The sequence below is a fragment of the Cupressus sempervirens genome, chromosome 3 (assembly GCF_028749045.1).
Source record: "Cupressus sempervirens isolate cs-2001-9-10 chromosome 3, ASM2874904v1, whole genome shotgun sequence".
Taxonomy (NCBI): domain Eukaryota; kingdom Viridiplantae; phylum Streptophyta; class Pinopsida; order Cupressales; family Cupressaceae; genus Cupressus; species Cupressus sempervirens.
Window position 1 is genome coordinate 175,043,288 of NC_143120.1, and position 18,276 is coordinate 175,061,563.

An 18,276-nucleotide genomic window follows, 5' to 3' on the forward strand; every position below is an offset into this window, starting at 1 on the left:
GATCTTACCTCAGTAGCAGACCTTGGAGTAGGCCATTCCAAGATGGCTTTTACCTTCTCTGGATCCATTTTGAGACTTTCAGGTGATATAACAAATCCCAAATAGACTAACTCCCTTTTTGCAAAGACACACTTTTTTAGATTAATTAACAGTTTCTCTTCCCTTAGCCTTTCAAGGACACTATGAATATGCAGTAAATGTTCTTCCAAAGTCTTGCTGAAAATTAAAATATCATCCAAATAGACAATAACAAATTTTTCCAAGAACTTCTTAAGTACCTCATTCATGAGCTGCATGAAGGTGCTTGGGGCGTTTGTCAATCCAAAGGGCATGACTAACCACTCATAAAGACCCTCCTTGGTTTTGAAGGCTGTTTTCCACTCATCTCCTTCTCAAATCCGTATCTGATGATAGCCACTCTTCAGATCTATCTTTGTGAAGTACTGAGCTCCACTCAAGCAGTCCATAAGATCATCCATCCTTGGTAAAGGAAATGGGTACTTGATGGTTATCCTATTTATAGCTCTATAATCTGTACACATCCTCCATTCTCCATCCTTCTTTGGTGCAAGTACTGCAGGTACTGCACATGGACTCAGGCTCTCTCGAATCAAGCCCTTCCTCAGCAACTCTTGAACCTGTCTATTTAGCTCCTCTATTTCAGTAGGAGACATCCTGTGAGTAGCCTTGTTAGGCAAACTAGCTCCTGGAATCAGATCTATCTGATGACTGATTTGCCTTACTGGTGGCAATCCATCTGGAACATTATCAGAGATAATATCTCCAAATTCCCCTAGTAAATCTGAAACTTCAAATGGTATTTCACTACTACCTTCTTTATCTTTCCTAGGAATCAAAGCATAGCACATATGCTGATGTTTCATGCCATCTAAAAACTTCCTTCCATCAACAAGACAAATCCTAGCACTGCTACATACCTTTTAACCTTCCTTTTTCACGGGCTTCAATTTGTGGCGAACTCCATCCTTTGTCAGAGAGTATGTGTTTGCATGTCCATCATGTATTGCATGTCTATCAAACTGCCATGGTCTACCCAACAATAGATGGCAAACATCCATCGAAATACCATCACAGAGAACTTCATCATGGTAACTCCCAATTTTGAATTTTACTAAACATTTTTCACTTACCAGGACCTTATGATCATCTTTTACCCAAGAAATCCGATAGGGCTGGGGATGTTTCTCCCTCTTGAGCTTCAGCTTAGAGACCATTTCTTTTGATACTAGGTTATCAGTGCTACCACCATCAATGATCACGTCACACATTTATCCTCACACTTGCATCTGGTATGAAACAAACTCCTTCGTTGTCCTGGTTCATTCTCACCACTTAGTAGGACTCTTTCATTTACCAAGTCTCTCCTCTTTCTGCATCCTCTGAATATGATGATTGTGCATCCTCATCCACATGAGCAACCCTAGCTTGGCCCTCAGCTCTCCTATCTGTCCTTCCTTGTCATTGAGGGCATTCAAAGGCATGATGGCCTTCTTCATTGCAATGGAAATAGGTACCACGGAAGCCTCCTCTTCCTTGTCCATGTCCTCTACCTCTTCCTCTTTGATTTCCAAAGTCTTGATCATGGGAGCGGTTGAAACCCTCATTCCTCTGGTTTCTGCTAGTACCCACATCTTCATTTTTCTTTTGGGTTTCATTGCAGCCTCCAGATGATCTACCACTTCCCTTTCCTCCTTGACCGCGCCCTCTTTCTCTTCCTTCAAACCTTTTATTCATATTCTCTTCAACTCATAGGGCAAACTGGTATGCCTCTTCAACGCTGGTCATTCTTACCAGACTTAATTCCTCCTGGATGCTAGGTCGTAACCCACTGATATAACGAGCAACCTTCTCCTTATTTTTTTCTGCATGCCCCTCTCTAATCAAGAGTTGGTAAAACTCCTCTGTATATTCTTGGACTGATCTTCCTACTTGCTTTAACCCATGCATCTTCTTAAACAGATCAAGCTCGTAGTCCACAGGAATGAACTGCTTCTTCAATTTGTCCACCATGCGATCCCACCTTGTGATCTTCTCCTTTCCTCTTCTAAGTCTTTCCAGTTGAACCTCTTGCCACCAGATTTTGGCATGGCCTTTCAGTTTGGCCTTTGCAAACTTAACCCTATTTGGGTCCCTTATATCCTCATACTCAAAGTATTCTTCCAGTTCATTGATCCAATCGATCAACTCATCTGGTTTCAGATTTCCTGAAAATATACCCACTTCAATTGTAGGTCTTTTCCCAAACTTAGTAATGGCCCTAAAAAGCCTTTCCTCTACAGGATTCAGAACTTCACTGTCAACTTCCTCTTCTGGTCCCATTACTTCCTCTTCATTGTCATCCTCACTATTGTCACCTGCGGCAACATTTGCTCCTCTACGAAGCTCCTCTTGCAATGCTTGTACCTGCCTCTGGAGGGCTCTAACCTCCTCAGGATCAATAGCTCTGGCCCTTTTGCCACGCTCTCTTTGTGGAGGCATCTTCTAACTCAAACCCACAACCACACAGTCCTGGTGCAAACTGCCTCATAGTCGGCGCTTTGTCTACACACTCAAGAAAACCCGCTCTGATACCACTTGATGGGGACACAACCCAAGACTAGAATGGAAACAATAGAAAAGGGAAATTATATTAACTAATAAAATAAGCTATTACAACCAGTACAGAAAAATAAACTTCAAAACATGCCCTAAGGGCTTACAATAGCATAAATCTGGAGATAATTTCTCCTTATGGTACCTCCTCTCAAATTCCACTCCGAACTGCCTTTTACAATGCCAAAAATCTCCTTAAATAGACCTCGAAGGGTTAAGGACTAGGAGTAAATTCTAGAAAGTGCTAGTAGGCATCCATCGAAAAAATAGAAGGTTCCAGAAGCTGCGTTAGAAGTCGGTGCAAATCTAGAAGAATCTAGAAACGGTAACCAAACTTCCGGGAGGCATAACTTTTGAACCGTAGCTCCGATTGACAAACCGTTTACATTTTCGGAAAGATCTCGAAGCGCTCTATAGCCCTATTAACAAGCTTCACTCGTCCCCCATTTTTTGACCCTTTTCGAGGTCATTTAATGCCCCAAACCTGACTTTGAAGCATTCTTAGGAGGTCTCCAAAACTCGAAAAACTGCAATAAATTTCCAACCATGGGGCCTATTGACCTGATTTTTTTTTGGAATGCTCTAAATCATGATTACATTCATATGGCCAATTCACACCTTCTAGTTTACAGAAATGATGGCCCAAATACATGCTCCTATTTTTTTGAGATTTTCAAACGCACTGATAGTTGAACTATGAGAGTTGGAACCTTTATTTGAGCCAAATGGGTATCCAAAAATGTAAAGACATGAAACAGAAACTAAGTCTAAGTACATTTGTTTTTGGATGACACAGGATTGCCCTTATACCTCTGGATGCTCCTGCATCACTACCCATGGGATCCAGGTGGACTGTGATGTTCATTTTTCTCTAGGATTGCTTGGGGACAAGCAATCTTAAGGATGGGGGACTGTAATGTCCCCATTTTTACTAGGTTCCTATAGTTGGCATGGTTAGTTCACCATCAGGACCCTCAGGAGTTGACAATGAGCTTTGAGGGTCTTAGTTGTGGGGTTATAGGCTATTCAATAGCCTATGGTGTGTTTTGGCTCTATTTGAGGGACTTACTATTTATAGTAAGTCAAACTATTGGTTCCAATGAGCTCAATTGAGTTAGGAATTATGTGATGCTCTCATTTTTTATGTCGAGCTTCTAGTTTGGTCTTCAAGAATCTTGGAGGGAGTGTCTATTTATATTAAGTTACCCCATCATGTTCATTCGTTGTCTTTCATCATCAGGATCATTTTGGTGTTGTTAGATTTTGATTCTGATGCTTCTTCAATTGTTTTTGTAAGACAAATGAATTATTATTATTCATCTAGATACCTTGAGGTTGCTATTTTTTTTGGTGTTGTTGGTTGGTCACCTTAGTATCATAGCTTGTTGGAACTGAGATGATTTTTTTTTAAACCATGGGAACAAGAAACAATGGTCTTGCATGTCAAAATATTAAGTTATGGTGAAAAAGGTCATTTTTGGAGCCAAAAGTAATTAATAAATAATACTAATGACACTTTATTATATTTTAATGTTGTGTGTGGAAAGCTTCTTAAGTGAAGTTCATTTGGGAAACTTTGTGCCATTTAGACATTATAAATATGAGCCCATTTGATGAGTAAAGCATCAAATTATTTGATAATCTTATTTGGCTTTGTCGTCTTTGTGACATTTTTGAAGTTCTAATTTTTCTATGCCCTTGTTGAAGTATAAGGGTTTGGGATATACAATTTAAGTATTGTAGATTCAATTCTAAGAATTATTTCAAGATTTCTTAGCAAATTGTTCCAAGGTATATAATTTGTCATTTCTCTTACTGTATTAACTGTTGCTAAGGAGAAGTTTAATTTTCCTTGTTTCTGGAGGTTGGTCTCAAATTTGTGAAAGGATTCACTGGAATTTTTATATCAAATTATTTTCTAGTTCATTTGGAGTTGGCGGAGTGCTAGTATATCCGCTATTGGGCATTATTTTCTATATGCACTTTGGGAGCAACATATCTACACTTGCATTTTATTTGTTGGAGAATTCTTTTTCTGCTATTAGTTTTCATTTCAGAGGGTTTTCAAGGCATGTCTACATGTAAGTTCATGGACAATAACTTTTGATTTTCCTGTGCATTGTTGATTTAGATAATAGGGGATATTTTATCAACTGGGTTGTTGATATTTTGTGAAAATATTCAATATCTAAATTGATATTAAATCCTAGAATTTTTAGTTGTATATTCCCTATGTAATTTCCAAATATTTGAGTTCAAACTATTATTGCAATATCTTCTATTTTTCTATTATATTGTTGTATCAAAAATTGCAAAACATCATAAACAAAGAAATCAATTCTTCATCATAAATTATTTGAGAGCTAGCAGGGCTCATTACATTGATGGACACTAAGTTGAATTGTTTACATTAACATTTTCAAAGGATATTCCAATGGATCTTTTTGAACATACTTAAAAATTATTAAATTAGAACTTATTGTAGAAGTTTCAATCGAACAATTTATTGGTGTACTTTCAAATACATTTTCAATATTAATCATACATTCATCATCATTATCTTTATGTAACTATTCATCAAATTTTACATTGATATATTCCACAATTTTCCTTAGCATGTTATTATAATATTTGTATGCTTTATTGTGAATTGAATAACCAAGAAATATTCCTTCACATTTTGAATGAAATGTGTTTAGACCTTCATCTCATTTAATATAACACTTACTCCCAAAACTTTTAAATTATTTTACCGAAGCTGGCTTTTCATACCTTAATTCTTTAGGGGTCTTTTCTCTATTATGTCTAGGATGCACTATGTTAAGAATCTAAACTATTTTATGAAAAAATTCTACTCAAAATTTATTAGAATTATTTGATTCATTAAGTAATGTCCTATCTATTTCTATTACCATTGTGTTTATTTTTTCTACCACCCCATTCTATTAAAGTATTGTGACTGTTAAGTAATGTCTTCTAATATCTTCTTCATTAAAATAAGCAATGAACTCATTAGACAAAAAATCACCATCTCTATTTTATCTTAAGACATTTAATTTCATAACATGTTTCCTTTTCAACCATAGCACAAAATATGTTAAACCTATCAAAAGCTTCTAATTTTTCTTTCAAAAATGTTACCCAAGTCATCCTAGAGTAATCATCTACAAATAACATAAAATACCTTTCATTTTTTGATCTTTTAGTTCTAGTTCGTCCGCGCAGATCAATATGAACTAATTCAAGATGCCACAAACATTAATATTCATTAAGTTTAAAACTTACCATTGTCTGTTTTCCTTGCTAACATTCCTTGTGATGAAGGAGCATCCTAGGTGTAAGGGAAATCTTATATCACTCAAAAATATTTATTATTTCTCTTTCTATAAGGGTTATCTTAGTTCAAAGTTACTATTTGTGGAGGCTTAATATTTTTAACAAGTTGTTTGTTTGATCTCATAATGTTCTCATTTAATCCCTGGAGGTTCATTTCAGATATATCAACCTTCTAGTAAAATTTCATTGCAATATCATGTCTATTTGTGAAGCTATTACAAATACTCCATTTTGGCAGTAGGGTATGAAAACTTTTAACTTGATTTTGAAGGATTTAGAGGATCCAAAAAGGGGTGAAACCTTGGATATTTAGAGATTACATGTGTTAAGCACTATATGGTAGGTCATGACATTTTCAAAATGTGGCCATACTTTTCAATTAGAGAAACATGTTAGTATTAACCTTAGATAGAAATAATAGTTACATGCAAATATAACCAATATCAGAAAATAATAGATCACACATAAGAGACTACAAGATACCAAGATTTAACATGGTTCACCCAATCCCTTGGCTACATCCACCAATAACAAGTCCAATTTTATTATTATCCAGTGATTACAACCTAATTACAATTTGTAATCCCTTATAGCTCAATACCACCACAACAACCAATTTTTGCATTACACATTATGAAAATACCTAACCCTAAGCCCTTTTTATACAATCTTTTTTCCACTTAAAAAATTAGGGCTAGAATAATAGAAAAATAGTAGCAGATGCCATTTACAATATAAAGGCATTTTTGGCTTTGGGGGCGCTACCCCTTAAAACCCTTGCAGGGGCATTGCCCCTTGATCCCACCTTGTACTGTGACAAGGAACACACCTGGGGTGTTGCCCTAAGACATCACAGGGGTGCTACCCCTTGACCCTGTCTTAGGGGTGCTTCCCCCAAACCCCCGTAGAAATAATATGGGGAGAAAACCATGCCGAATAAACCTTCAAGTCCGATTAGGCTCCATATCACAACAATCTCCCACTTGGAGACTGAGCATAACACTACTAAACCTGTAGCTCCCACTGAAATATCAAATCACCCTAGACTTTTTTGTTCTTTTATTTTGTTCAGTTGAGAAGACCAATCGAAGCTAAAGAGCAGTAGAATTTCTCCCTTGTCACTACCTTTGTAAACATATCCACTAGATTGTCATTTGTATGTATATTCTCCAGCTTTAACTGTCCATCATCCAAAATTGAATGAATGAAATGATATCGTGACTATATGTGTTTTGTCTTTGAATGCAAAGCTAAATACTTTGCAAGATGAATGGAAATCTAACTATTTGTGAACAAATAATTATCCCTATGTGGGTGTCTCAATTTTCCCATGAAGAATTGAAGCCATATCATCTCCCTAGCTACCTTTGTAGCAGCAACATACTTGGCCTCTATAGTGGATAAAGCATTAATAGGTTACAAACCCAACCCATGGCTACCCTGCCAACAGTAAATATATAACTTGTAGTACTTAGCCTAGTATCAATATCCCCTACCAAATTTGAGTCAACATATCCTTGCAAATCAGTAATAGAGCCCCCAAAGTGTAAACACTTACTGAATGTTCCTCTCAAATATCTAAGAATCTATTTAACTTCATTTCGATGCTCAATTCCCAGATGACTCATATACCTTCTAACAACTTCCACCGCATGTGCAATATCTTGCCTAGTACATACCATAGCATACATAAAGCTACCTAAAATAGAAGTATAAGGTACCTTAGACATCTTGTCCTCCTCTTCTTGTGTCTTGGGACACATCTCCTTAGTCAACATCAAATGACCAGGTAAAGGTGCGTTGATAACTTTAGCATTCTCCATAGAGAAATGTTGCAACACCACCATAATATAATTAGCATGAGATAATGTCAATGTCTAGTTCTTCTTATCTTTGCAAATTTTCATACCAAGGATTTGTTTTTCTGCCCCCAAATCCTTCATAGCAAATGCATGTGCTAACTAACATTTCAACACCTTAATATGATCCATGTTAGACCCAACTACAAGCATATCATCAACATATAAACATAAAATAATGTAGCTTTCATCATCCAACCTCTTAAAATAAACACAATGACACCTATTATATCCATTCTTATGCATAAAACTGTCAAATTTCAGATACCATTGCCAAGGTGCTTGCTTCAAGCTATATAAAACTTTTCTTCAATCTACACATTAAGTTCTCCTTACCTTTGACCTCAAATCCCTGTGGTTGTTCCATATATATCTCTTCATCCAAATCACCATGAAGGAAGGTTGTTTTAACATCAAGCTTCTCCAAATGCAAATCTTTAGTAGCCATAATACTTAAAATAGTGTGAATAGATGTCATTTTAACAACAGGAGCAAATATCTCATCAAAATCAATGCCCTTTTTCTATGAAAATCCTTTTACAACTAACCTGGCTTTAAATATTTTTTTAGCTCCATCCTCTTCTTTTATCCTATAAACCCATTTATTTTGTGAAGCCTTTTTACCTGCAAGCAACTTGCATAAATCTCATGTTTTATTTTTTAGCAAAGAGTCAATTTCTTCTTTCATTGTAGACTCCCACTAAATCTTTGTATCCACTTGCACAACTTTATCATAACATTGAGGTTCACCAGCATTAGTAAGTAAAGTATAATACAAGGAAGGAGAAAATCTTTCTAGAAGTCTACTTATCCTTGTTGACTGTCCAACATTCACTAGGGTATATGGTATTTATTGTTGCACAACATGAGGAACTTCTATAGCATCATCTTTTGGAGTATCATTGAACACTATAGAATCATTTTCTTTCTTCTCATGTTGCTACAATAGATCTTTGTACAACATGATCTCATTGATTATGACATAGCTACTTCTTATAATTTTATGATTTGCAAAATCCCAAAGTCTATGACCAAATTCATTAATGCCATCTCCAAAAAATACACATTTCTTTGACTTAGCTTTCAGCTTGGTTCTATTTTCAGAATCAATATGAACAAATGCTTCACAACTAAAGGTTCTGAGAAAAGAATAACTCACCTTCTTCCTAGTCCATGCTTGCTCTAGAATACTACAACCCAAAGGAGTAGAGGGACCTCTATTTATCAAATAGACAATAGTATTGGCAGCCTCCACCCACATGTTTTAGGGTAAGCCAGCATGCAACCTCATGCTTCTTACATGCTCCATTATAGTCTTGTTCATGCATTCAACCACTCCATTTTCCTATGGAGTCCTTGGAACAATTTTATATCTACAAATACGATTATTAGAGCAATAATCTTTAAATTCATGACTACAATACTCATCACCATTATTAGATTTGAGACATTTTAATTTCTTTCTAGTCTCATTTTCAACCAAGCATTTCCATTTCTTAAAAGTTTGAAATACATTAGATTTCTATCTAAGGAAATAAACTCATACCTTTTGAGTTGCATCATCAATCAATGTAACATAATAATGAGAGCCACCAAGGGAAGATACCTGAGCTGGTTCCCATACATCCATATGCATAAGCACTAATTTCACACTTTTATTTTCCTTACCAATCTTCACAAAACTCACTCTCTTTTGTTTTCCATACACACAACTTTCATAGAAATCCATATTAACACATTTTAGACTTGGCAAAAATTTCTTTAAATGAAGTACTTTCATACTTTTCTCAGTCATGTGCCCATGTCTATTGTGCCACATCACTATATCAAAATCTACAATAGCTATTTGTTCTACCTACTCAACTGCAACACTTTTTGTTGAACATTTATTTTTCTTTAAAACAATCAAAGTAGGAGTAATATGACCTGTACAAAGATATAAGGTCCCTACTTTCACACCTTTTTCTACTACAAGGGAACCTTTTGAAACCTTCCAATTTTTATCATAAAAGTAATGACACGACCCTCATCACTAAGTTGCCCTAATAAAATTAAATTCTCACTCAGTCTTGAAACATGTCTTACCTCATGTAGTAGCCAATGATTCCCATTCTACAACTTAATATTAACTTATCCTTTTCCAACAATTTGATAGAATTCATTATCCCCCAAATAAGCAAACCCAAAATCCCCTTGGACATAATCAATAAAATAACCTCTATGAGGTGTAGCATGAAATAAAGCACCGGAATCTAAAAGCTATGAATCATCAACAATTTCTAAAGACAGAAGTAAAGCATCCTCTTTAGAATTGTTACTTACCACATTTGCCTCCTTGTTCCCTTCTTGTTTATCTCCTTCATTGTTCTTCAAGTCCAATAATCTTTCTTCTTATGCCTTATTTTACCACATACCAGTAATCTCTTGGTCCTCTAGATTGAGACCTCTTGCCCTTTGACTTTTCTCTTGATTTTCTATGATTTCTAGAATTATTTCCTCTATCAGTCATTCTGCCTCTGCTTTGTGCATTCAAAGAACTTCTTGATGTAGATCCACCTGAGGTTTTCCTATGAGTTTCCTCACTCAAAATAACATCGATCACATTGTCATATTTTAGAGTATTAGATCTAGAAACAAAATTACTCACAAACATTACCAAGCAATTCTAGCTTTTAGGCAAAGAACACAAAATCAAGAGAGCCCTAATTTCTTCATCAAAATTAATACCCATAGAAGATAGATGACTAGTAATAGTATTAAACTCATTTAAATAATCTGCAATAGATCCATCTTCTGCCATTTTTATATTAAATAAATGCTTCATGAGAAATACCTTATTTGAAGTGGAGGCATTTCATACAATTTTGATAGTGTTTCCATCAACTCTTCTAGTGTCTTTGCTTTTGTAATGTCAAATGTCACTGATAGTGCCAAGCATAAACAAGTACTTCCAAGTGCCTTTCTATCTAAAATCTCCCATTCATCATTTTTCATAGTTCCTTAGTTTTTAGTTTTTTCTGCCAACAACTTTCATAAATCCTTTTGATAGAGATAGTCCTCCATTTGCATCTTCCATAACAGAAAGTTCTGCCTATTAAATTTGTCAACCCTCAGCTTACCCTCATTTTCCATCACTCCCACTCAACCATGAGACCTTCCTAAAGAGGATCACTAAAAAAAATAACAAAGGTTTGGCTAAAAAAAATGATGACAACCTAGCTCTAATACCACTTGTTAGGATTAACCTCAGATAGAAATAATAGTTGCATGAAAATATAACCAATATCATAAAATAATAGATCAAACATAAGAGAATACAAGACACCAAGATTTAACATGATTCACCCAATCCTTGGGCTACGTCCACCAACAAAAAGTCTAATATTATTATTATCTAGTGATTACAACCTGATTGCAATCTATAATCCCTTACAACTCAATACCGTCACAAGAACCAATTTTTGCATCACACATAATGATAATACCTCACACAAAGCCTTTTTTATATGAGATTTTTTCCACTTAAAAAATTAGGGCTAGAATAATAGCAAAATAGTAGCTGACACCATTTATAATATAAGGGCATTTTTGGCTTCAGGAATGCTACCCTCGAAAACCCCCACGGGGGCATTGCCCCTTGAGCCCACTTTATATTATGATAGGGAGCACCACCTGGGGCACTACCCCTTGACTCTATCTTGGGGGTGCTACCCCCAAACCCTCATAGAAATAATATGGGGAGAAAACCATGCCGAATAAACCTCTGAGTCTGATTAGGCTCTGTATCACAACACAACAAGTGATGAGTTATGGTCTTCAGAATTCATGCCACTTGAAATGGGCAAAAGAAAAATTTCTTTAAATTTATTTTGATCTCCAAAACGTTTTATTTTATATAGATAAATTTCCTAATCCTTGATACATCATAACATACATAGATACATTCAGATAATCAACATTTAGTCCAAAGTTTTTTTTTTTTGCCTTCCTTCTAGGTTGTTCCTCATCCTTCCCTTCTTCCTTTGTATCTAATTAGGATAAGTAAATAATATATGAACTACATCTTGCACTTATGTTAAGGATAATACTTTGAAAATTCATGAAGCATGAATACAGAAAGGGCATATAAATGAAAAGTAAGTAATAAAAAAAACAAAAAAAATCCAAATCATCATAAAATACATCTAATAGAGACACATAGTCATTATTTAATTTAGAAAATATATCTAAAGTAATGTGATTATTACTTTTTTACATAGAAGGGTGTTTTGCTAGCTTAGTTATATAAAGATATAATAGTAATAAATCCATGTTACTCTAGTGGCATAACATGGGAGGAAAGAGGCTCCCCATCCACCACGTCCAAATTGGATGATTCTGGAACCTCCAAAATCATCTCAAACTCATTTTCCTAGGCTCCAATCCCATCTTCCACAATGAATCTTCTTATCCAATAAAATTGTATTAGGATGCCATATGTAGATAGTGGACCTAAAGAGAAAAGTAAAGACCCCTAAATCTTCCCCTATATAATGAGATACAAAATTTGGATGAAATTATAAAAAAATATAAACCGTCCCTTATTTTGATGGAGTCACTATATTTAAATTTCAACTACTTATATCTAACCTTTTTCTATACCTATGTTAGTTAATTGATATGTTCTTTGATTTATCTCTTGGTATACATGATTGATTTAGATCTTGTCAAATGTCTGACATAGTAAGAAGGCTCTAGATAAAATAGAGTCTAGTATCTGATTAATCAAGGATCCTTTCCTTGTAGAATTTATTATAATTACAAAATATCCTTCAATCTCTACATTCTTGCAACCAAGAGTTTTACATAGTTCTAGTCCTTCTACAAAAATTGTTAAATTCTGCCCAATTATTAGTTTCCATTCCTATATATCTTGCTAACTTTTCTATCTCCATGCCTTTTGAGCCATGGATACTACATCTAGTACATTCTCTACCTAGATTCCCTTTTCAAGCCTTGTCAAAATTGAGTTTAAATCATCCATCCTTAGGTGGTTTCCATTGGCACATCTCTCATTTTCTTTTTGAAGATTCCCCCCATGCTTCTATAAAAGGGGGTAGTTTTAGGCCTAACCACTTGCCTCTCAATTTATCATCCCAATGAGACATTATAGCATCCTTCTTTTGTTTATTCAAAATTTGACTATTGGTAAATTCAATGACAAAAGTCTCAATTTTAATTAGAAGTTATTCTACATTCATCTTCTTATCCTAAAAAATTCTTTAGCTATGTGTCTTCCATAATTCCCATAGGATTATGGAAGGTTTAGATATCCATAAAGAGCTATAAATATTATCACTTCTAAGGATGGACCAAGCATATAGAATACCTATTATAATTATTGGAAATGTTGATATCCACCCCAATTGTGAACACAACCATTTTCAACATTTGTTTGAATAAGGGAAAAGAAAAAAAATGTGGTCAATGGATTCTTCCTCATTTTCACATAAATGATGTAATACCTACCCCTAATTGACTTTTCTAATTTTTTTTGACTGGATTAGCATAATTGATTAGTTGTATTTCATATTCAATTGATGCACGCACGCACGCGCACGCACACACACACACACACATGTTGAGGTACTTAATGCTAGTTATTTCAATTATTGAATGATGTTAGTTAGACATTTGATTTTTATGTGGTTTCTAGGGATACTTACCCCATACTTGCATGTGTATGGTGTGTGTGTGTGTGTGTGTGTGTGTGTGTGTGTGTGTGTGTGTGTGTGTGTGTGTGTGTGTGTGTGTGTGTGTGTGTTTTCTTTATGTTTGACATTTTTAATGTGGTTGAGGAAGGGAGTTATAGTCACTTGCTAGTTGGGATCTACATGATGAACCACTTCTTGCCATTGCATATTTAGTTTAGAATATTATGTTTGTACATGTGTCGATTTTATGCAAATTGTAGGTACCAGGTATCGACTTACCTAAATTGCCAGGATGAGCATACCCTATCATAGTATTTCAATGGTATAAGTGGGGAGATAACTTTTGAGTCCAAATCCTAAACCCTAAGCCAATTTTCCTAGAAAATGGGACAAGTATCTGAGATAGTTTACCCATCCAAATTTGTCAAGTGACGTGAATTCATGATTTTGACCCTGGAGTTTGATTATGTTCTTTTCCTTCAGTTGAGTTGTCATTTTTGGTTTTGAGGGTATGTGGTGATTTTCTGTTATAATTGAATCTAATTAAAAGATAATTTAATGATTTAATTTAATGGAAATTTTATGAAGAAATTTGATTTTTTATTATATTTAATTAATTTCTCAATTAATTAAATAAAAGAATTAGATTTAATTTTTTTTTAATATTAAAGTTCTACTTTGACATATTTATATTTATTTAATTTAATAATAATTATTTAGGAGTTTTATTTTAATAATAAACTCTAATAATATTATTAAATAAGTTAATAATTATTTTTAAAAATTTATTATTATTATTTTTTTGATCAATAAGAGGCTAAAGCCAAGATTCTTCTTTTTTTTGGCAAAAGTGGACTAACATCAATATATGTACAAGTAACTAACATTGATATATACAACCTTATTATATCAATGAACAAAACTAATATTGATGAACAAAACTAATACCATAAAAGATTTGAAATTTGTCTAATTTTACATTTTCATCACACAACATGCATGAAGGACTCAAATTCAATCAGGATTTTCAACAATTTGTATAACATGCCTGAAGTATCGAAAATAACCCAAAAGAAAATAGAAAGAAACCTTTATGCTATCTTTCTACCATATCAAGAGTGGATGCCAAATTGTGATTTACAGAGAAGTCCCATCCAACATTTGAGCATGTTAAAGGAGTGACCTCCCATCCCAAGCTCAAGCCCTCAGTAGTAGCATCTAAAATGCTAGTGGAAATGCCAATGGAAGATGGCACACCCCAAATGTTTTCTTTGGTGACATCCGAGTGAGGTAGCCAAGTAGTTTTTTGTGAGACATGATGGACAAAACCACGAACATTGAGAGTCAGAGTTGACTAGCCACCTGGTTCACTAACTGACTGAGTTGGGGGAACCAAAGGTGTCTTCATTGATTTTATTCATGCTTCAAAAATTGGGATACCCAAAATACCAATCAAAGAAAATCTTACTTTCTTCACCTTCTCTGTCAGTTGATAACCCAAAGCATGTGCCATGAATTGCAAGGTCTTAGTCAAGAACTGAGGATTATGCTTTTCAAAGGATTTCTATAGCACTTCAAATGTCATCATAGCCTCATGATTCTTCATAAGCATGGTTCTTGAAAATATTCCACCTACCAGGGCATTTCCAGACCACAGGTCATAGCTCTGCATCACCCTTTTCAATTTGTTTTCAGTCCAGTATTTTGGTCGAACCACCTTGATAGCAATAATTTCCAATCTTAACGTTGACTGTAGGAGATCCATGGCATTAGACAAGAATATGGAAAACAAAGTTGAAGGAAATAAAACATTTCTTATGGATGCAAAAAAGAGATCCTCCCCAATTATGGTTCAAATTGCTTAGTGAATGTTATAGGAGTGCATAATGAACATGGTGTCCAGGACTGCATCATCTAGAGGGTGAGAAATTACATCTTCATCCAACACTGGTTGAAGTTTGATTCTAAAGTTTTTAGGGAGAATGCAACAATGAAATTGGTGACAGGAATCACATTTTATGCATGGTTCATGTGGAAGTGACATTTTGGAAGCAATTTAGATGGCAATAATAGAAAACTAGGAAGATGAAGACTTGAAAAGAGGTCCTTTCATTAAATAAGAATCCAACTACAATTTGTGAAGGGAAAATACAAAACTAACACCCCCAAAATTGATGAATAAGCAAAGTGTTCTGCTATCGTATGTATTTTGAATTTAATCTTGCCACGTACAGAATACCACACATCCAAATTGAAGCAAAATCATACTTCAAATGACATCAACCAACAAGATTCTTCTTAATGAAGAAGATTTAGCATGATTTTACCATAATCTCACACATAGTAGTCTTATTTATAAAGACACCATTTAATGTTTGGTACTTAATTTGGCTAATGCTTGGTGACCATCAAGTGATGTCATAAAGCCCATGAGTGCTCAGTTATAAATATGGTTAAGTAGCTCAGCGTGAGTCTATTCCTTCTTAGCTTGGAAATCACTCATATGAATCAGTCAGTACACCTATGAGTACTCAATAATAAATATGGCTGATTAGCTCAACACAAATCTCTTCCTTCTATGACTTGGCATATATAAACCACTCGGCACATGAAACACACTTGACACCTATAGTTAGTGACTAGCTTGACATTGCTTGAAACATAAGGCATTCTAGCTTGCATGACATCAATTGAGACTTGGCATATATAAATCACTTGGCACATGTACCACATTCATCACTTGAAGTCACTAGCTTGCTTGGTATATAGATCACATGACACATGTAGCACACTTGGCACCTAATGTCACTAGCTAGCTCATCATTGCTTGGCACATGTGGCATTATGGCATACTCAACATCAATTGTGACTTGGCACTTGAACTCACTGACTAGCTCAACATTGCTTGACACATGTGGCATTCTGGAATACTCGGCATCAATTGTGATTCACCACCTAAAGTCACTAGTAAGCTCAGCATTGCTCAACACATGTTGTATTCTGGCATACTCGACATCAATTACGACTTAGAATATATATATCACTTGGCACATGTAACACACTCGACACTTGGAGTCACATGTTTGCTCGGCATCAACTGTGACTCGGCACATATAAATCACTTGGTACTTGTAAGATAATCGGCACCTGAAATCACTTGGCACCTATAAGAATTTTGGTTTGGCGCATACATTATACTCAACTTCTATAAGTCATTAGCCATTAGTTTTTACAAATCTTTATAATGCTCCATGAACGTAGAAGGATTTAATGTAAAAGTTTTAATCCCATTATAGCCTAAGTTGGAGAAATAATCCACCATTCTATTACCCTCTCTATATGTATGTCAAATTATGACCTTTTGAAATTGATCAATGATATTCCAAATTTGCTGGAGCACATATTTGAGTTTCCAAGATGACAATTGTCTCTTAATACAAGCTGAGATGATAACTTGAGAGTCACCTTCAATCTACACTTGATGGAAGTTCTTTGTCTTTGCTAGAATTAGTCCTGAGAGCAATGACTGAGCTTCACCCATATTGTTAGTTCTTATAGGTAGGGTGCCATTGTAATTGCTAGGACATTACCAATGTAGTCTCTAATGCAAGTACCCAAGCCTACTTGTCCTGGATTGACTCTAGAAGCTCCATCAAAGTTGAGTTTGACAAAGCCAAGTATAGGTGGTTTCCATTTGACTATAGATCTATTTGTAGGTGTATGCAACTTTGAAGAAGTGCTAGTTCCAAATGGAATGAAAATTGATTTCCATTCCTGAATGATACTTCCATCCAAGGAAGTGATCATTGGATTAAATTTTCATCTATTGAAACTTGCATTAGTAACTTCTGAGATCGATTTTTCAATGATTTGGAACACTTTCTCTAAGGATGAAACTTCTTTTCTAAAGACCCTCTTATTTATTTCCCACTAGATAGCCCAAATTACTAATGTAGGTGTACATTTCTAGATTCCTACAAAAAGGGCATTGGGATAAAGAATTGGCCAAGCCTAAAATATGTCCCAAATATTATTTTGTAGTGGAGTAAAAAATTTAATTTGTTTAATACAAACATCCAGCATTGGTATGCAAATTGAAAACTTACAAACAAGTGATCAATTGATTCATCTTCCTCACCACATAAAACACACTTGAAAGGAGAGGCAATATTCAACCTAGCCAATCTATCACTTGTTAGAATTCTATGCTTGATTGCTAGCCACATGAAGCACCTAGCCGTGGGTAGAACTACTTTATTCTAGTAGAATATGAATGCTCGAGAAGGTGTTTTTGTCAACTCAACTTGCTGGATAAGTTTGTAACCTTCCTTGATTGGGTAGTTTCCGTTTTTAGCTAGAATCCATAGTAATCGATCGTCAACCTTTGATACAAAAGCTTGTCTATCTAAGAAGATAGATTGAAGTTGCTGTTTGCATTGAAAATCTAAAGGGAGTTGGTCTGGATCTTTCCATATTTCTTTCCTTGAAAAAATGCAAATTGCATCCATAAAGTGAATAGCAAGGATACCCCATTCTTCTTTTGTAATTGAGATGATATTTTGTATATTTGGCATTGTATTTAATGGAGGATGTCCATTCCATGAGTCACCCTGAAAGTTGATCTTGTCCCCACAATTTAATTCCCAAAAAATGTAATTAGCACAATATCTCTAGATGCAATCATGAAGTCCCAAATGATAGATCCCTTAGGAGGATCCAACATAGAGAATATTCTATGTGGCTCACTCTTGTCTAGATATTTCTATTGCATTATT